The sequence below is a fragment of the Canis lupus genome, chromosome 19 (assembly GCF_011100685.1).
Source record: "Canis lupus familiaris isolate Mischka breed German Shepherd chromosome 19, alternate assembly UU_Cfam_GSD_1.0, whole genome shotgun sequence".
NCBI lineage: Eukaryota > Metazoa > Chordata > Mammalia > Carnivora > Canidae > Canis > Canis lupus.
The window spans coordinates 48,835,602-48,854,926 of NC_049240.1; the positions used below are offsets into that span (position 1 = coordinate 48,835,602).

The 19,325-nt window shown below is 38.2% G+C and overlaps 1 long non-coding RNA gene across 2 annotated transcripts; it reads left to right on the plus strand.

Annotated features, from left to right (window-relative positions):
• Positions 1-6,749: 6,749 nt before the first annotated feature.
• On the plus strand, positions 6,750-18,264 carry LOC119864492. 2 transcript variants are annotated; one of them, XR_005374290.1, is made up of 4 exons: positions 6,750-6,871; positions 8,605-8,832; positions 12,622-12,685; positions 17,994-18,263. It is a non-coding gene; the product is annotated as an uncharacterized LOC119864492 (long non-coding RNA). The 2 variants fall into 2 exon arrangements; XR_005374291.1 differs by lacking the exon at positions 6,750-6,871 and adding an exon at positions 8,056-8,351 and having other exon boundaries at positions 17,994-18,264.
• Positions 18,265-19,325: the final 1,061 nt, after the last annotated feature.

Sequence of the window (19,325 nt, forward strand, 5' to 3'; positions counted from 1 at the left end):
GCTACATAATGAGGCAGCTGAATGGCTGACACATTTCTTTCTCCTACTCCTACCGTACCTTCTTTTCCCACTACCTTCACTTTCCCTAATTCTTTCTCCCTCCTTTCCCCACCTTTACACGCTCACCACTACACAATAGAGCAAAAGTGTCACATTCATCCAAGGATGGGTTGACATGGTTTACACATTGCTTTCATTTGGTTGTTCTTTGGATGAATTCTTCGTTGAGAACAAGATAATGAAAACCATACGGTCATTGAACACAAAATCTGCCGTCACTTTGGCTGTTCTCTTACAGCCCATTTCATTTCATAAAAGCTGGTCCCTGAGTTTACTCCAGTGGAAGATCCCAACCAGGTGGAATCCTGCCCCCTATGGGTTTGGATAATTCAGCGAATGTGGCCAAATTAGTCCTTGCCTGTCACCCATACATCAGAGAGCTCATGCTAGCCTGACACCGCTTTAGAAAAGTGGCCTTTCAAGTGTTCAGAGAGTTTTGTTCAGGACCTTCATTGTGGAAAGTGAAGACAGAAGGGGTTGGAGTCCTGAAGACAGGATAGGTGACAACTAAGAATTAAAAGAACATTGAAAGTTTGTGTAACTCATGCCGCCCACAGATTTTGAACCGCTGCCTAAAGGAAATGAATATTTAGAATGTCATGGTGAATGAAGGTGAACGTGGACACAATTTCTGGGCCGAGTTCTGACAGCACAGAGCAAAATTATAAATTTATAACTATGGCACCAAGGTCAGGCTACAGGTGTGAGGATAAAGAAGTCTTCGTCGATTCAGACCCCCCTATCGGCGAATGAAAAAGCTCAAAGCAATACAAAAAACAGATGAGGTCCCTGGCACTGGAACAAAAGAAGTTGATTTTCACTTTCTAATTTGTCACTTGTTTCGCACGGACACCAAAGAGACATCTCAGCTCCATAAAGCCAGCTCTGAGAACACAAAGGTTAAAAACTATGATTTGTGCTTGAAGATACAAAAAAAAAAATGTTTTCAGGTTGACTGGGGAAGACTCTACTGTGCCGACAGAACTTAGAAAAATAAGTCCCAATCTATTCTAATTTCATTTCCTTTCTCAAAGACAAGTAACTGGGAAATAAAAACTGCAGGCCGTGCTCAACGTGCGACTCCCATGCATCTTTCCGATGCTGCAGAAACACCGTCAAGTCCTTTCTCGGTGCAAATATGTGTTTTGCTTTTAATTATCAGAAATCTTTGTCATTGATCAGGCAAAGCAAACTTTGTATAATAGAACATTATCTTATTATCTCTCCCCTATGAGCATAGAAATAGAAGCAAAGTGATTAACAGCAACATGGATAGATGGCTGTAATTTGCGTTACTGAGAGGTAGAAAGGGATCTAGAAACATTTTTGTCCAAACTCCTAATTATTATGGGTGAAGAAATGAAAAGGCCAGAATGCTTAGGGGACTGGTTCCAAGTTGCCAGACTGGTGTATATCAGAGTGCATATTAGAGTTTAATAAATCTCTCTTAAATTTAACTAGTCCAGTGCTATTTTAATGCTCAAGACAACTTCTGTAGAAGAATATATTTCTGGGTAGGGCATAACAAATAAGACAAGGGAGATTCTTTGAATTTGAAAAGATCTTGCCGTTTAGAATCTGCAGATTTAGAACAGATTAAAGTAGAATTCTCTCATTGAAATGGAGTTAGAGTTCTAGAGTCCTGTGTGTTTGCCTTCTTCACCCCTAAGGGACTCTGAGGCATCTTAGAAGAACACCAAGAGTTCCTTAAGACCATCAAACATCAAACATCTAGAAACCATCAAACGTTTCTGGAATTGTGGACGACAGACACGAAGGTTGCCCCCAATGCACAAGCACACTGTATTAGTTTGCTGAGACTTCTATAACTAAATACAATAGCCTGGGTGGCTTAAACAATCGAAATTTATTTTTCACGATTCTAGAAGTTAGAGTCAGAGATCAAGGTGTCAGTCAGCAGGGTTGGTCTCTTCCGAAACCTCTCTCTTTGGCTTGTAGAGGGCCATCTTTGTGACTTCCTCTGGTTTTTCCTCTGTGCATGTCTGTCTCCTAATCTTATAAAGAAAGACAGCCGTCATGTCAGATTAGAGCACAAGCTAATCACTTCATTTTAACTTGCTTACATCTTTAAAGGCCCTGCATCCAAATACAGTCACATTTGTTGACCTGGGGTCAGACTTCAACAAATGAATTTTGGAGGAACACAATCCGACGATAACGCTCACTTTCTTATGTTCACACCTTTGAGAGTGGGTATGAACTTTGACTAGACTGTAACCAATGGACTATGGCAGAGGTGAGGGGAGTCACTTCCATGATTATATAACATTTTATAATAACCTGCCTGTCTTTGCTGGCAGACTGGCTTTAGAAACTTCCTCTCTCATTGGCTTTGAAATAGTAAGAGGCCATCATTTTAGGAGGCCTAAATGGTAAGGAGCTAAGGCTAGCAAGAAGCTAGCTCCCTCGGTGTTATAGTTAAAATAAATATGAATTCTGCTATCAAACTAGGTAAACTTGGAAATGAATTCTTCCTCAGTCAAACCTTCAAATGACAATCGCAGCCTTGATTGTGTGTCCTCACAGAGGACTCAGCCTAGACACACCTGAACTCCTGACCCACAGAATTAGTGAAGTAATAAATACATGGGGTTTGAAGCCACTAAGGTTGCAGTAATTTGTTACGTGGCATAGAAAACAAATAACTAAAAATCTGTGAGTGGCTTTGAACCACGCTTCTGGGGAGAGGCAGGAGGAATTTTGATAAGCAGGATAGAAAATGCCTAGTTTGGGCAGATACCTGGACACAGGATGCTGTCACTGAGGGCTCACAACAAAGTGAAGAACACATTATTGAAACGTGGAAGAAGAGGGGTTCTTCTTATATAGTAGCAGAAAGCTCAGCAAAAGTGTCTCCCACAATTATATGAAAAGCAGAAACGTAGGTGATAAATTTGGTTGTATGGCTGATTTCTAAGCAAACTGGTGGAGGTGTTGCTCTGTTTATTCTTGTTGATGGTAACAAAATGTGAGAAGACAGAAATTGAGGGAAAACTACTGAAAAAAAAAAAAACAAGATTTGATGATTTTGAAAACTCTCAGTCTCTCTAGATTGAGGAAGGGGTGTAATCAACATTAAGAGATTCACTGTCAGGAATGCTTGCTTAGGAGAGAAATTGAGGCTATGACTGTAGAACCTTTTAACTAAAGCCTCAGAAAGATGAAAAGTTTAAGCTATTCAGTCAATAAAAGGGGGATCTATTAAGATTAACAATATGCCTTACAGGCTTTCCCAACCAAATCATAAACATTCTCCCAGATAAAGTGGGGTATCCCTTAGTCATTTTAGCAGGACACCAAGGTAGAGTGATTCTCCCAAAAAGATCATGGGTCTGTTTTTTTTCTTAAGATTTTATTTATTTATTCATGAGACGCACACACACACACACACACACACACAGAGGCACAGACACAGGAAGAAGCAGGCTCCATGCAGGGAGCCCGATGTTGGGACTCGATCCCGGGTCTCCAGGATCAAGCCCTGGGCTGAAGGTGGTGCTAAACCACCGAGCCCCCTGGGCTGCCCTGGGTCTGGTTTTTCTTGAATGATGTGGACTCTATTAAATTCCATAGGAGATTCAGAAAATACTTGAGAGAATTAGTTTGATAAAGAAGTCACTGTCACTATAGTTAAAAGTCTGATTCTTGGTTTGCCCCCTCTTTTTTTCCCCCTTTGCTCATTTGTTTCCTAAATTCCATATATGAGTGAAATCATATGGTATTTGACTTTCTCTGACTGATTTATTGTGCCTAGCATGATACTCTCTAACTCTATCCACATCATTGTAAATGGCAAGATTTCATTATGTTTATGGCTGAGTAATATTCCATTCTCTCTCTCTCTCTCTCTCTCTCTCTATATATATATATATATATATATATATATATATATATATATATCACATCTTCTTTATCCATTCACAGTCAGTGCACACTTGGGCTATTTTCATAATTTGAATATTGTAGCTGGATGTGTTGAATCACTATGCTGTATACCTGAAATTAATATTACACTGTATATTAACTACTGGAATTTAAATAAAAACTTAATAAAAAAAAAGAAGTCACCATAAGCTTGGACAACAAACAAACATAAAAACAAAACGAATAAAACACACAAAAAGAAAGAAAAAACAAACAAACAAAAAGCAGAGTACAATATAAAACAAGAACGTCAGATCTCCACAATTTTACTGGCAGGATGTACTGATAGAACTACTCAGCTGAAAACCTGTGCATCTTTCATGAACAAGGAAGAATGACTCAAAAAGCAGAACTGAGAGCCCTAGGGTGAAGCCTAGAGTCACAGGGAATTATTCCCAGTCCTTGAAATCTAATCAAGGAACGCCAAACATCTGCTTGGCTGGTTTCAGGACTGACATGGATATTGACTTCTTTTTAACTTTCATTTTTCCCCCTTTTGCTCTGGAATGTCTATAGATGTTATTTCTGTGTGTCCTACCTTTTTTTTTTTTTTTTTTTTTTTTTTTTGTCCTACCATTTTATATTGAGTTTGTTGGAGGAAGAGAATTGTGCCTTTAGTGTTATAGGAGAGAAATGCCTCAAAGCTAGCTTTTCTCAACAATTATTCCCAGAAACTTCATTGTTACCTAGACCTAATTTAAATGATGAGCTTTTAAATTTTGAGCTGGTGCTACACTGGCATAAGACTATTGGAAACTTTAGACGGAGTGAATTTATTTTGCATGTTGGAAGGATGTTAATCACTGATGGCCAAATGGTGGACTGTGGTAGACAAGCTAAGATGACGGAAGAGTCCCATTTTCAAGCCCCAGTATAATCCCCTCCCCTTGATTGTGGGTGGGACCTGTAATTTGCTTTTAACCAATAGAATATTCACAAGGTGATGGGATGTCACTCCTAAGACTGTATTACATTACATTAGAATGATCTTGCTAAAAATATGTCAATAGTCTGAATCAATTTGTAAGTAGCTCTATCCCCAGGCAAGTTTTCAGGTGAAAAACACTTGTTTGTTTGTAAACCTTTTTTGTGTTAGTGTCCTGTAGCCTATATGTGGACATGTCTTCAAAGCCAGAAGATTCTGAACTTTTCAAATTAGGGACTACGGCTGTTATTTCTGCTCTCCCCTGGCACTTTGTAGGGTGGTAGTGGAATACAGTTGAGTGAGTAAATAAAAGTCAGAGTTAACTTGTTCAGTGGCAGGGACACCTGGGTGGTTCAGCCGTTGAGCAGCTACCTTTGGCTCAGGTTGTGATCCCGGAGTCCCTGGATCGAGTCCTCTCTGCATGGAATCTGTTTCTCCTCCCTCTGCCTATGTCTCTGCTTCTCTCTCTGCTTCTTTCTCTGTGTGTCTTTCATAAATAAATAAGTAAAATCTTAAAAAAAGAAAAAACTTGGTCAATGGCAGTTTTTCTTCTCTAGTAATCTCAGTAAGTTGGTTCTTTACATGCGTATAAAATGCCCTAGTTCCAGGTGTAAAATGGAGATAAAGTGGTATAGAGTGGAAGATGAGGATGTATTTCTTCTCTAATTTTCTTTTTATTAGCAAAGAAACACTTTCCAAAATCCCGTAAGATACATTTTCCATGTATCTCATTGGCCAGTCCTGGACCACATACATGCCTACCATTCCATGGGAAACAGACTGATAGGCCAATAGCAACCTGCTAAGACCAATTAATTACAATTCTCTTGAGTTGCTGGGGAAGAGATGGTGGATACATGTGAACAAGATCAAAATCTGCCAACATGAGAAGAAAGGTGAATTCTCTGTTGTCTAGACAAATAATCGTATCTTCAAGGAAACAACACAATTGTACAAAATACTGATGTATCTCCAAATATCAAGCACCTCCCATTGGCAGTACTCTGGAAGCTAGGGAGACATGACAGTGAAGAGGCAGCTAGAGTTTCTTCTTCTACTTCACATAATAATGTCACGTGTTAATGGAATAAAAGATGAAATTTGTGAATGGTTTGGCCAGGGTGCACATGGGCTTCTTTTTTTTTCCACATGGGCTTTTTTTATGTAGGTTGGCTGTGTGCACATCTATGGAAGAACTGCAAGTGACAGGATACAAGGTGACCTGAATTGATGCTTATTTAAATAAGAAGAGATGTCCCATTGTACCCCTGCAGCCCATCCTCCATTACACTTGTTTGAACATCTCTCTCTTTCCCTACTATCTCTAACCTATTGGCCACCTTCCATGAACACTTTGACACACCAAAGTCTCTCCTATTCTAAAAATGACTGAACCTACAAATAAACAGTAAGAGTACAGAGTACCACGGTCCAGGGCTGCCCTGTCTGTGCACTGCACAACTCCAGGGGGAACCAGACACAGACTACAGTGTAGGCAATTATAGTGTGGTGTCCTGAAATCTCCCTTCTACTTCAGATCCCTGCTGTAGCTATGGTCTTGTCTTCCGGTCTCCCCTCTCAGTGAAAAATTCTTTAAAATACTTTTCTGTACTAGCTGCGTCTTCATTTTTCTCAACTATTCGTTTCTAAAGCCACTGCCATCTGGCTCCCACTCCACCAGTCCTGCAAGATCCGCAACGGCGTCTTACTAAACCAAAAGACCTTCTTCAGTTTTCACGTTTGACCTTTTGACAACATTGGATCCTCTGTCTTGAAATATTCTCTCATCATTTCACATTCTCCCTAGCTCCGTCAGTCTCCCGGACTCTTCCTTCTCAGCCTTTCTGGAGATTTCCTGCAGTTCTGTGACGCGCTCTGTGTTCTTCCCTGGGCTTCCTTGTCTTCTCACCCCTGTGACGCACATAGAACAACACAGACTGGGTAATCAAAATCTTGTCGGCCTTTTTCTTTTACACGTTAAAAGTTATTGACATATTTTGGTTGTTTCAGGGCAGCTAAGCCATGTTCAGTTTAATCTAATCTTAAACTTTGCAGTTGATATTTTTGAAAGGGGGTAGATAGATAGATGGTAGAGATTGGTCTATTTATACTTGTATCTATATCTATATCTATATCTATATCTATATCTATAATCTATATCTATATCTATGCAAAAATTAAGGACTACTTCACCGAAGACACTATGATCTGATACCTACCTGACATACATTAGGTACTGAATAAATTAGGGATCATAATTTTTTAGGGAAGATCATGGAAAATATAAAACCACGATCACAGGCTTTAAGATATAGAAGTGAGATAGTAAAATATCTGTGAAATGTGACTCAGTGATTTATTTTCCACCTCAAAATATTTTCTTAGGTGCCTATTTTGCATAAGTAATCTGGCACTTCGGAAGACTAAGATTCTACACGCGATGTGATGTGGACTATGTATTCTGTTCAGACTTGAGGTTAAAGATTCAACCCTCCTTGTGTTTTGTGGCACGTTCTTGGCCACCGTGATAAGAAGAGAAACATAAAAGTAAATAGGGCAGGGAGATTTGATTTTTGGGCATTTGGATATAAACTGCCAAATTAATAGAAGACACCAAATTACTCTACCGTTAACTTAGATTATTTCATTTATGTTTCATGAGCAAGAAAGATAAACTCACTGAGATATCAAAAGAAACAGAAAACTGAAAAAATTACATTCTTATGTTTTTTGAGCATAAAGAGGAAGAAAAATGATTCAGACTTCTCAACTTCCAGCCAAGCTTCCCAAGGGTCAGTTAGACATTTTTATTAAAAGAAAAAAAAAACCCACAACATAATACATCCATTATTCTTTCATTTCGCAAAATGTCAAACTCCATGTGATCCTTTTAATTTCTATGGGTGTTCTAAACAGATTCTAGCTAGAGATGGAGCTGATACACAGCTTGGCCTGTATAGATCAGACTGTGTATAAAAAGCCATCGTGACTAACACCACGGCATCACAAACAACCTTGAATTTGACAGATGTGATAAAGTGGAAGTTTTCTTTCTCTTGAATTTCCCATAGCTAACATGTCCACCTTGTGCCCAATTTTGTCTCACGAAAATGATTTTTTTGCGTGTCTAACGGGTACAGGATCCACAATGGATCTGTGCTACTCTTTCACCTCCTGGAGCTGAGAAAAGGTCACAAACAGTTCACTACTTATTCCTTTCAGTAGCCAGATTGGTATTATATCTGAAGTTGTTCATGAGAGTAAGACAACACAGTGGCAAGATTGGGTAGTTTCATCTGAAACGTGCGGCTTCCCTTCGTCTCTTCCCTGCCTGCCCAAGGCTGGAGGTCACCTACTTACGCTCATCCTAACGTGTGAGATTGTGAACAATTCTGAGATGCAGTGAACACACTGATCAAACGTATGTGTTTAAAAGTGAATAAACTTTATTCCGCCTCCATAGAAGGGAAAGCTCATGACTTAAATGGGGCGAGGTGGTTGTTTCTTCCCCCTTGCTTATCAAAGACCGCAAGGATTTCCTGTTTCATCATCCTCTACGTCTACCTAGAGTGGTCTAAAGGTGAAATGCCTGAATATTAAGCCATAATCAATCATGGTACACACACTAATTACTTTCTGTCCTCCCCTTTCCTTGTCATCATGGTCCAAAGCAGGTTTTTGAGACTGAGTACATTCATCTGAGCTGTTAGCTGCTACGCTCCACTGCATCCTTGTATGATCTGCGTGGTCCAGACCCCTGGAGAAAATTTGTGCATGCATACTGTATGTGAACTTTAGATAAATAAATAAACACGCGAAACAGCTTCCAGATAATTGAAAGTGAATGAAGGAGGGAGCCAAAAGAAAACAATTTCTCTGGGGATAAGCAGCTAAGGTGGCAGGTATGATTAAAATCCATATGATTTATGGGTAGGTGGATTACGAACATGACAACCCTGTTAGTGTTTGTTTGTTTTGGTGCGTTTGACAATAAAGTTTTGTTGTTGTTGTTGTGCTTGCTGTGGGTTTTGCTCAGGAGTTAGCCACTCAGGAATTCCTAGTGCCTGACTGAGCAGTAATTTAGCAAGCTCTCTTGTGCTCTTTTCCTGTCAGCATTAACATGTCAATTCATTTTAATAGTCTGGGCATGCTCAGTGGGCATGCATTTTCTCAGTAGGTATCCCAAGAGCCCACCCCGTGGTGCAGAAATGTGTTATAGCTTGTCTCAGACCTCCGAGACTTCAGCAGGTTTATTTTCATTATGGCCAAGTGTATTTGTTAAAACGAAGCCAAAATAATATATAAAATCAGGACCTTAACAAATGAAATAGGTTATGTATATTTGATTGGTAATTTAAGCCCTTTCAAAGATTAGGTTGTACAACCTTTCTTTACACAAAATTATTACATAGGAGAGCTTTAAAAAAAAAAAAAAGTGTGCTGTCGCTGCCTCTAGTTTTTGGAAGTTAAATGATACTCTGTCACAATGGGAATTTTCTGTAATCATGATTAATAGTTGAAGTGGCTTTTATATAAAATGAGAATTTGCCTACTATCTGTCTCATTAAAGTGTTTTCAAAATAGATTTTTATCTAATGTTCTGTCTGGAAGTAAGTAGATGAATGAATGAAAAAAAATAAGTAAATAAGCACAGAAACAAACAGTATCTCTCTCACACACACACACACACTCTCAAATCAAACTAGATTCCCATCAGGAATCTTGGTCTTCATAAATCTGGAGCTCAATTGTCAAACCAGGTCTCAATTTAAACCCAGATTTCAGATGTGTTAGGAAATACCTTGACAGACAGAAAGGAAGTGAAGGAAACCTCATTCTACAACCCAAACAACATTCAATTCACAATTGCAGGAGAGTTGACAATTTATGCCGTTTATACAAATTACTGCCTAAAAACACAAGACTCTGAGGGCACACTTTCAAGTAGCTAAAAAATTCAGTATGTGGTACCGTAGACACATTTTGGATCTCAGAGGTTTTCTGAACTGCTGGCCAATTCTGTAATACTCAGAGTAAAAGAAAAGTTGAGGAAAAAGATATCAGGGTCGAGAATTACATCCACTTTTTCTTTGAATTCTCCTTTTCAACCTTTTTTTTCCTTGCCACCCCTTTTTTCTTATCCCTGGGTGTCACGCTTTGTGTATTCGATTATGTAAGGGCAGAGCTGACTGTGATAGGCTCAGGTGCTTTTTCTGTGGTGCATTTGGTGGGAATGGCCAGGCATCCGTGCATCGTTACACGATCCAACAGACTTTTTGTTAGGATTTAGAGTTCCACAGACAGTACCGTAGCCTATGCCCTCATATCCCACTAAGCATTCTTCAAGACGTTTCAAAATAATACCTTTGTGAATTATTTTGCAAAAAAAAAAAAAAAAATTGAATTTCTTGACAACAAACTCAGACTTTCCCAGTTTCCATCTTTACCTCCTTTCTGGTTCAACGATGGATATTGACTAGCTACCCATCAACAAGAGTTCCCCTAACGCTTCAAATCTTCATGGATTCTGGAATCTAGACCTGGGATGTGAAAGCAGTGATCACTTTAAACATGGGTTATAAGATTTTAATGAAGATTTCATCATTCATAGAAAGCTACAACTACAGTGCTTTCTAAGGTCTAAAAATACCCACTGAACCCAGGAAGTAGCTGCTCATAAATGCTTATTCAGGTCAGGGAAGAGGTTTTCCATGTTCTGTATCTCAAGGCAAAGTGGAGTGGTAGAGGAGAAGAGGAAGGGACACGGAGCAGATTAGGGGGCTGTGAAGGCAGAGGTCAGAAAAGATGGAGCTGCTCTCCTTCCTGACATGGTATCCTGTGGTTTACCCTCACTCTAGAGTTTTCTCCCAGCGACTCCTCTCGCTGTGCATACAGGTGCATCCCCGGATGGGCATCGGTCTGTGCACGAGCACATTCACCTCAAGGAGATTAGAAACAAGAAAAATGAAGGTGCAAAATGTATCTCTTATCTTCTGAATCATAAATTATACTCACTCTTTACGGCCCCTCTGAAGTCTGCATACCGGGAAGAGCTTGAGTAGCATGTTGCCTTTTTGCCAAGATGCAAAATGACACTTTTGGCCTAAAATGGTGAATATACCTTAACTCACAAAAACTTTCTTCGTGTAAAATGTAGGGTAGAAAAAGCCCTTCATCCACAAAGAGCTTTCAGGTTCTCAATGAGAGGTACTCTATTTTCATGATTCAGTCTCCTTACGCATTCATTAATATTATTACAAAATATAATTATAATTTTAATAAAACAAAGTAGAGAATACATCCTGCCTGTCAACTCTTTCTGTGTTCAGTAGGCAATGGATTACCTGGTAGTAATCAATTCCCTGGCTTATATTTTTAGCCAAATACAGCACTTCCAATTTTTCAAATACAATTTTTGCAGACAGTTTATGTCTGTCTGTATAAGCTATGATTGATAATATTTCCTAATAAAACTCCAAATCCTTGTCTGTCTCTTACTCTGTCTCACATATACATGCACGTCCTCACACCCCCACCCTGCAGGCACACTCTTCAGGGCTCATTCTAATCTAATAAGGATTATTTTCAGGGCATTCCAGACATAATGTTCCAAATTATTATTCTATAATCCTTGTTCTTCTGCTGCAGATAAAAGGAGGGTGTGTTTAAAGAACCGTTGCTTGGAAGTCCCTTTTACTTAAATGTTAAAACAGTAAAAAAAAAAAAAAAAAAAATTAGCTGTGAAATATACAAGAAGTTTCCATGGGATTCTGAATGAATCCTTCTAACATTCAAAGCGTTTATATACGCTGTGTGTGACCAGAATAATGGAAGCGGTCGAGAATACCATATTTTAATCAATTTTCAGAATTATTTTGAATAGGACTTTAACTTTAGAACTAATAAAATGAGGCACATAAATGTCCAATAGCTAAAATATACTATCTAATCATTTGCTTTTTATGGAAATAGGGGTAGGAATAGTGAAATTATTATTTCCTTTACATATCTTTGTCAATTTCCTTTACTCCTAGAATTTATGGCTTCTCTTTTTACAATGAATCTACTTTTCAAAGAATTACTTATTCTTTGAAAACTTTACAAAGGCACCCTACATGATTTATTTTCATATTATTTACACCAAATGTGTAAATCATATACTAATGATGGTAGCATCTTTGTAGTTCTTTTTAAATATGGATGAAATATGAGGTTTCTTCCAAGGTACAGAACGTCATTAAGGGCTCAGGTGGTTAAAATCAACATGAAAAATACATGCTGCATTTTCTCCCCTTAAATGCAATAATGTAATCAGATTTCAAGTCATCTTACCTACCTCACTTACAGCTTTATGGAGATTAATTAGTTTTTAGACCCCAGTCACATGATCTTTCCTGACTGTCATTTAGCTGGCTGACTAGAACCTGTAAGCTGTCTCCTGCCCCAAAGGAGAGATTAAATTTTAGTATGTTTGTCTTCTTTCTTTGATTTAAAGGTGGATTTTTGAAGTTATGATTTAATTGTATTTTGTCATTAATTGGAAATTTATTGTAGCCTTCTTTTGGTGGAAGGTAAATATTTAAATAATTGTAAATAGATGGTTCTAAAAAAAAGATGTTATCCCTATTTTGCTAGAAAGACTTTTACTACGCTGGCACCTAAAATCTAGCTTTTTATTATTTATGGTACAGATGTTACAGACATACAGATGAATTTTCTGCGGCAAATCTGCACCTTGCAGAGGAAGTTACTTGGGTAAGTTAAGAACACTGCTAACTGGTGGTCCCCAGGCACGTTTCTAAGGTCAAATGGAATGTGGGATTTTTAAAAATTACTTGGGAATCTACTAAGTACCCAACAAACACAAAAATTATGATTTGCCTGAGGGCAAGATTTCTGTTAAGAAACAATCCACGAACGCAGAAGACAACATTCAAGAACAACAACACCCTCATAATTACAAAGTTGTTACTCCTTAATAATACACGTCCTGTGATTAGCGTTACACGTATCACGCTGTTGCTGCCTCATCTGAGGATGCAACCCGAAAGACCACAGCCTTAGTTCTCCCATTAGGATGCTTGGCTGTGGATCCTCAATCTGGAGGAAAAACAGAAAACAAAACAAAACAAAACACGTTAATCTGCTTTACAATAAGTGATTAAAGACAGAAAAGAAAGCTTGTCTGCTACAGTTGTTAAAACATTGATATTTCTAGCTGGGGTCCTAATTAAGGTGTAATGAGAGATTTGAAGTGCACTGCCTTCCCCTCAGTCACGTCACTAAACCAGTGAACCACAACTACACTTAGAGTTTCCAGGAGACCCAGGACTGAGTGAATTAGTTATCCTGTAACTCCTGAGCAGTTGGTTCAGAACTGGAGCCACTGGGGCATAGATGCTCGGCGAATGTGTGCCTGTCTGGCTGCTAGTTGACTACAGATTTCCTTTCCTGGGTACTTAACAATAAACAGTCACTCCGCTCAGGAGAGAACTTGATTCCATAAGCACATGGAATTTCCTGGCTCTTGAATGGAGACACTGCAGGATTTTCACTGCTCAGGTGTTACTGGACCCAGTGCTGCTCCGGGAACCAAAATTATCTATTTCCCTTGCCTGTGGAGTTGGATCATTGCCTTTGGCAGTAACCCCAGACTCCTGCAAATGATGAAGACATCCCTCCATGCCTACGTAGGAAATAGCGCCAACATGGATACCATTAGAAATATTCAACTGAGTGTGTGCTGAGAAAATTGTGTCATCCATACCTTGCATGAAGAGGGAGGACTGAGAATACCAGTATAAGTTGAAGCCAGTTGCCTCAAATGAGAATTATTGAGTCATATAAAATCTCTTCGAGGACACCGATACAGTATTTTCTGGCTGTTTTTTCTCCCACCACGCTGTTCATCCACTTGTGCTCCCTGCCTGACTTTGGCAATGAGAAAATAATCACTCCACTCTATGCCTGCCTTCAAAGATTCTTTAAATAATTAGAAGAGAGATAAATCATGTGCGAGAATCTCAATACTCGTCCTGGAGCATTTGTATAAATAATAGATTTGATAAGCTTTATATTCATTTTCTCCATAATGCCTGTTGGAGAGTAAATTCCATTTCAGATTCCCATTTTGTAAATAACAAGACCCAAAGGCATGAGATTGGTAACAGGATAGTCAAAATCTTCTACGGGTTCGTTGGGCCCATCAATCTCTCTCTATTATTCTTAGAAAATGCATCGTTATGTCTGAGTTCTTTTACACTCAGACGTAGCCTACGACATTCTTTGGGTCCTGGGCATGGATAGTCTGCATGCCATTATCCTATGTTTAGGTTAAAAAATAATAGAAAAAATATTCTCCCGTTGTCAGATAAACATCACATATCTAATTAGTTGTCTCCAGTGGTCGTGTAACTTGAGAGTTAAAGCTGCATAGTTATATTCTTTATTGGCACCTTTGAGCTTCCCCATCCTTCTCCCACAAGACAGACCTATTCCATCAGGGGTAGACAGTAAGCAACATCCCCCCCCCCACCACCACCACCACCCACACACACCATCCATGGAAATTATCATAAATAAACAAATGCCTGAATATATCCATTTCTATCACCAGTAGGCAGCATTCCAAGCCGGGCATGTTGATCCTGGGTTTCTGTTCCATTGATAAAAGGGGATATGGCATTTTTGTTCCAGCCTAGAGCCGTCCAATGTGCTCTTGTAAGGCAAGTTTCCATGTTGAGTGAATAAGGATCATTGTTTCCTACATAATGAGCCTCCCTCTCCTTTGGCTCTCAGTGAAAGGCTGCCACCACACTGGCTAAGAAATAGTTCTGTTTAACCGCCAAGTGTCTGCTGAACACAGTGTGGTAATGGGAATGATTTTCTTATCCATCATTACATGACTGGCACGTGAATAATTTTGCCCACCAGGTCATCATGTCACATCATCCATGGTAACTAGGCTCGATCAAATGTAAAAACTACACTGCTCCCACAAAATGATCACTTTTACAGGAAAAATAAGGAAATGTCTCCATTTCTACTCCCCTCCACTTCTATATTGAAGATACTAGTTTCAGAGATGAGTGGATAAGGAAAGGCAATAAAGCACATTGACTGAATTCATATCATAATTTAAGATATGTATTTTTTTCAATTTTTGCATCTGGTTTATACCTGTTTCTGGCTAGCATAGCCACTCTAAAGGTCTAGATGTTATTACTAGATCCAGTTCACTAATATTTATTGCTCTAAATCCAATCTATATTAGCATGTCAGTCCTGTATCAAAGCAGAAGACAGCAGTATTTATGATTATTAGTACAATATTGAATCATCCTGAACCAATTACTGATCCAATTACTGTGTCATTATTATCTTCTGAATAGGGCTTGATTTGTCTGTGATAAATATGATGCAATTAAACCACCTTTTTACATAATAAAACACTGCAGGTGTTTATTCTTAAGAGTTCACAGATAGCAACAACCAATAGATTTAATTAAAAAAATCCTTGATATAAGTGTGAATTTCATTTAATTTTTCTAACTTTAATGTACATTTAAAGTGTATCTTATTGAAAGATACAATCGTGTAATCTCTTGTCTGGCTATTATTTAGAAACTATACTAACTGTCAGACCAAACAAAAATTAACATATTTGTTTAATATTCTGATTTAAAATGTCACTTATTCAAGGCATATAAACATTAACTCAATTAGTGAAAAAAGTTTTTAGAAATAGATACATTACAAAAAGAGACTGAGATATCAGCAATTGTATGCATGTGAATTTAAAACTAGTTTTTTTCTAACATATTTAAATATTCCGTTATTTGCATGACCCATACTTCAAAAAATCTGAACATTAATAACTCTGAAAATCTTCATATAAGGGACAATCATCATTAAATAGGAAACAGTGTTTAAAGTTATTATCTTTAACACTGGAAACAACCTGAGAAATTGTAGTTCTTGATGTATTTCTGCTCTTCACTCTTTCCAGCCCCAAATTTAAAAGCAACATTTATAACTAGAGGAATGGAAAGGAATGTTCAATAACAGGGTTACAATTCTTTTGGGATTTTACAAAAATATTTTGATGATTATAATAATCGGTTTGATATTATATTTTAAAGCACTATAATTCAAGTTAAATTGGGGATTTTTTTTTTTTTTTTGCAGAGGTAAACAACATCAACTATCAATTTTCTAAGACCTTACATAAATCAGAATTTCACGACCTTATTAAAAAATCGTATTAAAAATGATAGATTCAAGAACAAAACTACCTTGACAGGCTCAATTTATTGCCAAATGGACTTATTATTATACTATTTCTATCCTATATTTCTATTGATACCTTTTGGGGCAAGACAATTTGAGACAAATCTTAATCTAAACCTATCAGGCTTGTAGCTGTTTAACTAATTTCACTGAGCAATGAAACAGTGGTTGGCCACCAATACCTTTTATGGTGTTCTTCTATATGTGGTTATGTAATGTGTGTCAGTATTTACTGACTGCATTATTGCAATTAGCCAGGAATTTCAAAGTGGTTGCTAACATATAGCTTTTATCGTGCACCTCGCTCTTGGCCTGTCTAGGTAATTATAGAAAGTTTGTTTTGGCCTTAAGGCTATAATTGTACAAATTACAGTTTTTATCCTCTTTCATCTTCTCCCTGTCTCTACCTCCGTCTCTGATTCTCCCTCCCCCTCCCTCCCCATTTCCATGAGAAGTTCTAAATAGGAAGGAGTTCCCATTTTTATTGCCAGCATTTCAATAATTGTAGATGTGCTCGTGTAGAAATCAATTGATAATTCTGAACACCTACCATCAATAACCAATTTTCTTCATATTTTTAAAAGGCAAGAATGAACTCAAATCCATTCCAAGCAGATTAACAAAAATGCACTTAAAAAAAAAAAAAAAAAAACCTCCAGAGCATATAGGGGAGGGAAGAGTCTGTTGTGCCTTGCATAAGGAAATATTAAAGATTAAAATAAACATTTTCGTTAGTGCAGACTAAAATTTACTTCTGTAACTACAGAAATTCAATATAAACTAAGAGTTTGTAAAAAGAAAAAATAAAAACTGAAAATGGGTACTAAGATTCCAGACCATATTAAATTTATCCTAAGCGTTAAAATAAAAGCTATAACACTGAGAATAAATTAATGAACTACAATTAATTATATTTACAGTAAGTGGTTCGGGTTTGAAACACCTACTCTCTGCACTGATAAAATAAAACCTACATCCTGCAGGAGCTAAAGTAAGTTAAATGAAGATGCTTTTAACAAGGTTATTACTTAAAGCAATGACAGGTTTACAGATTTTAGCACCACTGGGTTTTCACGGGAGCTATAGCAAGTGCTAAAATAACACACACCTTCGGGTTCATTAAATTCACCAGTGTGATGAAATAACTGATATTTTGCTATATTACTCTCGTCCTTCAAAGAACCATCTATAAATAAGATACACTAATAACAACTGTTTGTGCTGGTAAAACAATGAAATAATTCTTCCGAGGTTTATCTGAGAGGGGAAAAAAATAGTGTTTAAGCAGTACTAGTAGCAATATCTAGTAATTTTGGTTTCTTTGGAGTCTCATATTTATCTGTTTACCTAAAAATAGGTAGGTTCTGTGAAAGGTTTCCCGTGGGGCTGCACTCAGAAGGAAACTTGTAAAAAAGGTGGTGTATATTAAGAGGAAATCGACTGAGTCTCACCCCCAAATATTTACTTTATTGTCTGATGTTTACTAGGATATTTATGGAGGCTGTTTTATTTAAAAGAACTTATAAAATTCCGATAACCACTAGAAACAGCAGCATCTCTGATAAATCCTTTACCATAGTCTGTTGTGAGATGAGCCAAAAACATAAATAGTGGGTTTCTAATAAATCAATGGAAGCTGGCCTTTGGAGACCTAGAAGACATATGGACAGTAATAGAGTATCTCAGGTTGTCTCATGAGTGATTCCATCTGGATGAAGTCTTGGTGTTATTCACAGCCTACTTCTCCCCTAAAACACCTTCAATCTTATCCACAGCCTCCATCTCAAATGTCAGACCACCTGGGATATGCAGCTGTCGGGCTGAAAGGGGAGCTGCCTGGGACTGGCCCCGGCCTGCTCATCAAGGAGATACTGTCACCAGCCAGCAGGCAATGCTAGGTGCACAGGGGTGCCAGCACCGCCGAAAGCCAGAGATACGCCTGGCTCAGGATTTGAGATTTTTAAGGAAGAAAAATAAAGAACTTAGCTGAAACTATGGATATTTCTACCAAAGAGCTGGGTCTGAGGTGGTATTCTTTCCTTCTAGATGTTTCCTTTCTTCTTGTCGATATTCATGTAGAGATCAATACATTTGACTATAAATGAATCAAAATGTATAATAGTCACAAGCATATTGCTTTATCCTGCAGATTATTTTCAAGGGTTTCTTTTGCCATATACTCATATTGATATTCATATTTTCTCTTATTTTTTAAAAATATTTTACTGAGAAAGTGAGGGAGCACATGCACGGGGAGGGGAGGGAAAGAGAGGGAGGGAAAGAGAGTCTTAAGCAGACTCCAGGTGCTGAGGATGGAGCCCTTCGCCAGGCTGGATCTCAAGACCCTGAGATCACCACCTGAGCCCAAACCAGGAGTCAGTCACTTAATGGACTGCGCCACTCAGGCACCCCTTCATATTTTCTGTTATTAAACCAATTTAGCTTGGTCAATGCGTGTCCTCTGAGAGAAACGTTTATTTACCATCCATGCTTGCTAGTTCCTTTTCCCTTCTCCTGTGCCTCCTTACCCCCCTGGGGTCAGGTTTGTGCTCCTACAGTCTGGGAGAGAGCAGCAGCCTGACACAGAGAGGACTTTCAGTGTGAGATGCGACTAGTAAGAACCCAGTCAATGGAATATTTAGTGGTCCCTTCTTCCGTCTTGTGAACCCTCCCTTTAGGAAGTTAGCAAACAGAATTCCTGTTGCAACTTCAATAAATTGCACTCCTTCTCCTTAAACTTGAATTATGTGACTGTGATCCCGATTTTTTGGGAGAAGTGTACTGAAGTTCTCTTAACCCCACTGAAAATAGTCCAGGTCAATCGCTAATGATGGTTTCCACAAGGGGGCAAAGGCCACATCTAGCTTATTTGCCTATATGCCTAAGTTTTAGCCGTCGTTCTTGACACTCCAAAGTATGTATCCGATGAATGAATGAATTTGTATTTTCTGATTTTACCATGAAAGAGAAATTGTCTTCATGGATCATCAAGATCCAATGTAAACTCTTATTTGCCTTAAAATTTCTCTTTCCTAATTTCTTTCCCAGGCACAGTTTGTTAAAATCCTTTTGCTCCCTGTAAATACCATGCTGTGCTTAGCTATCAT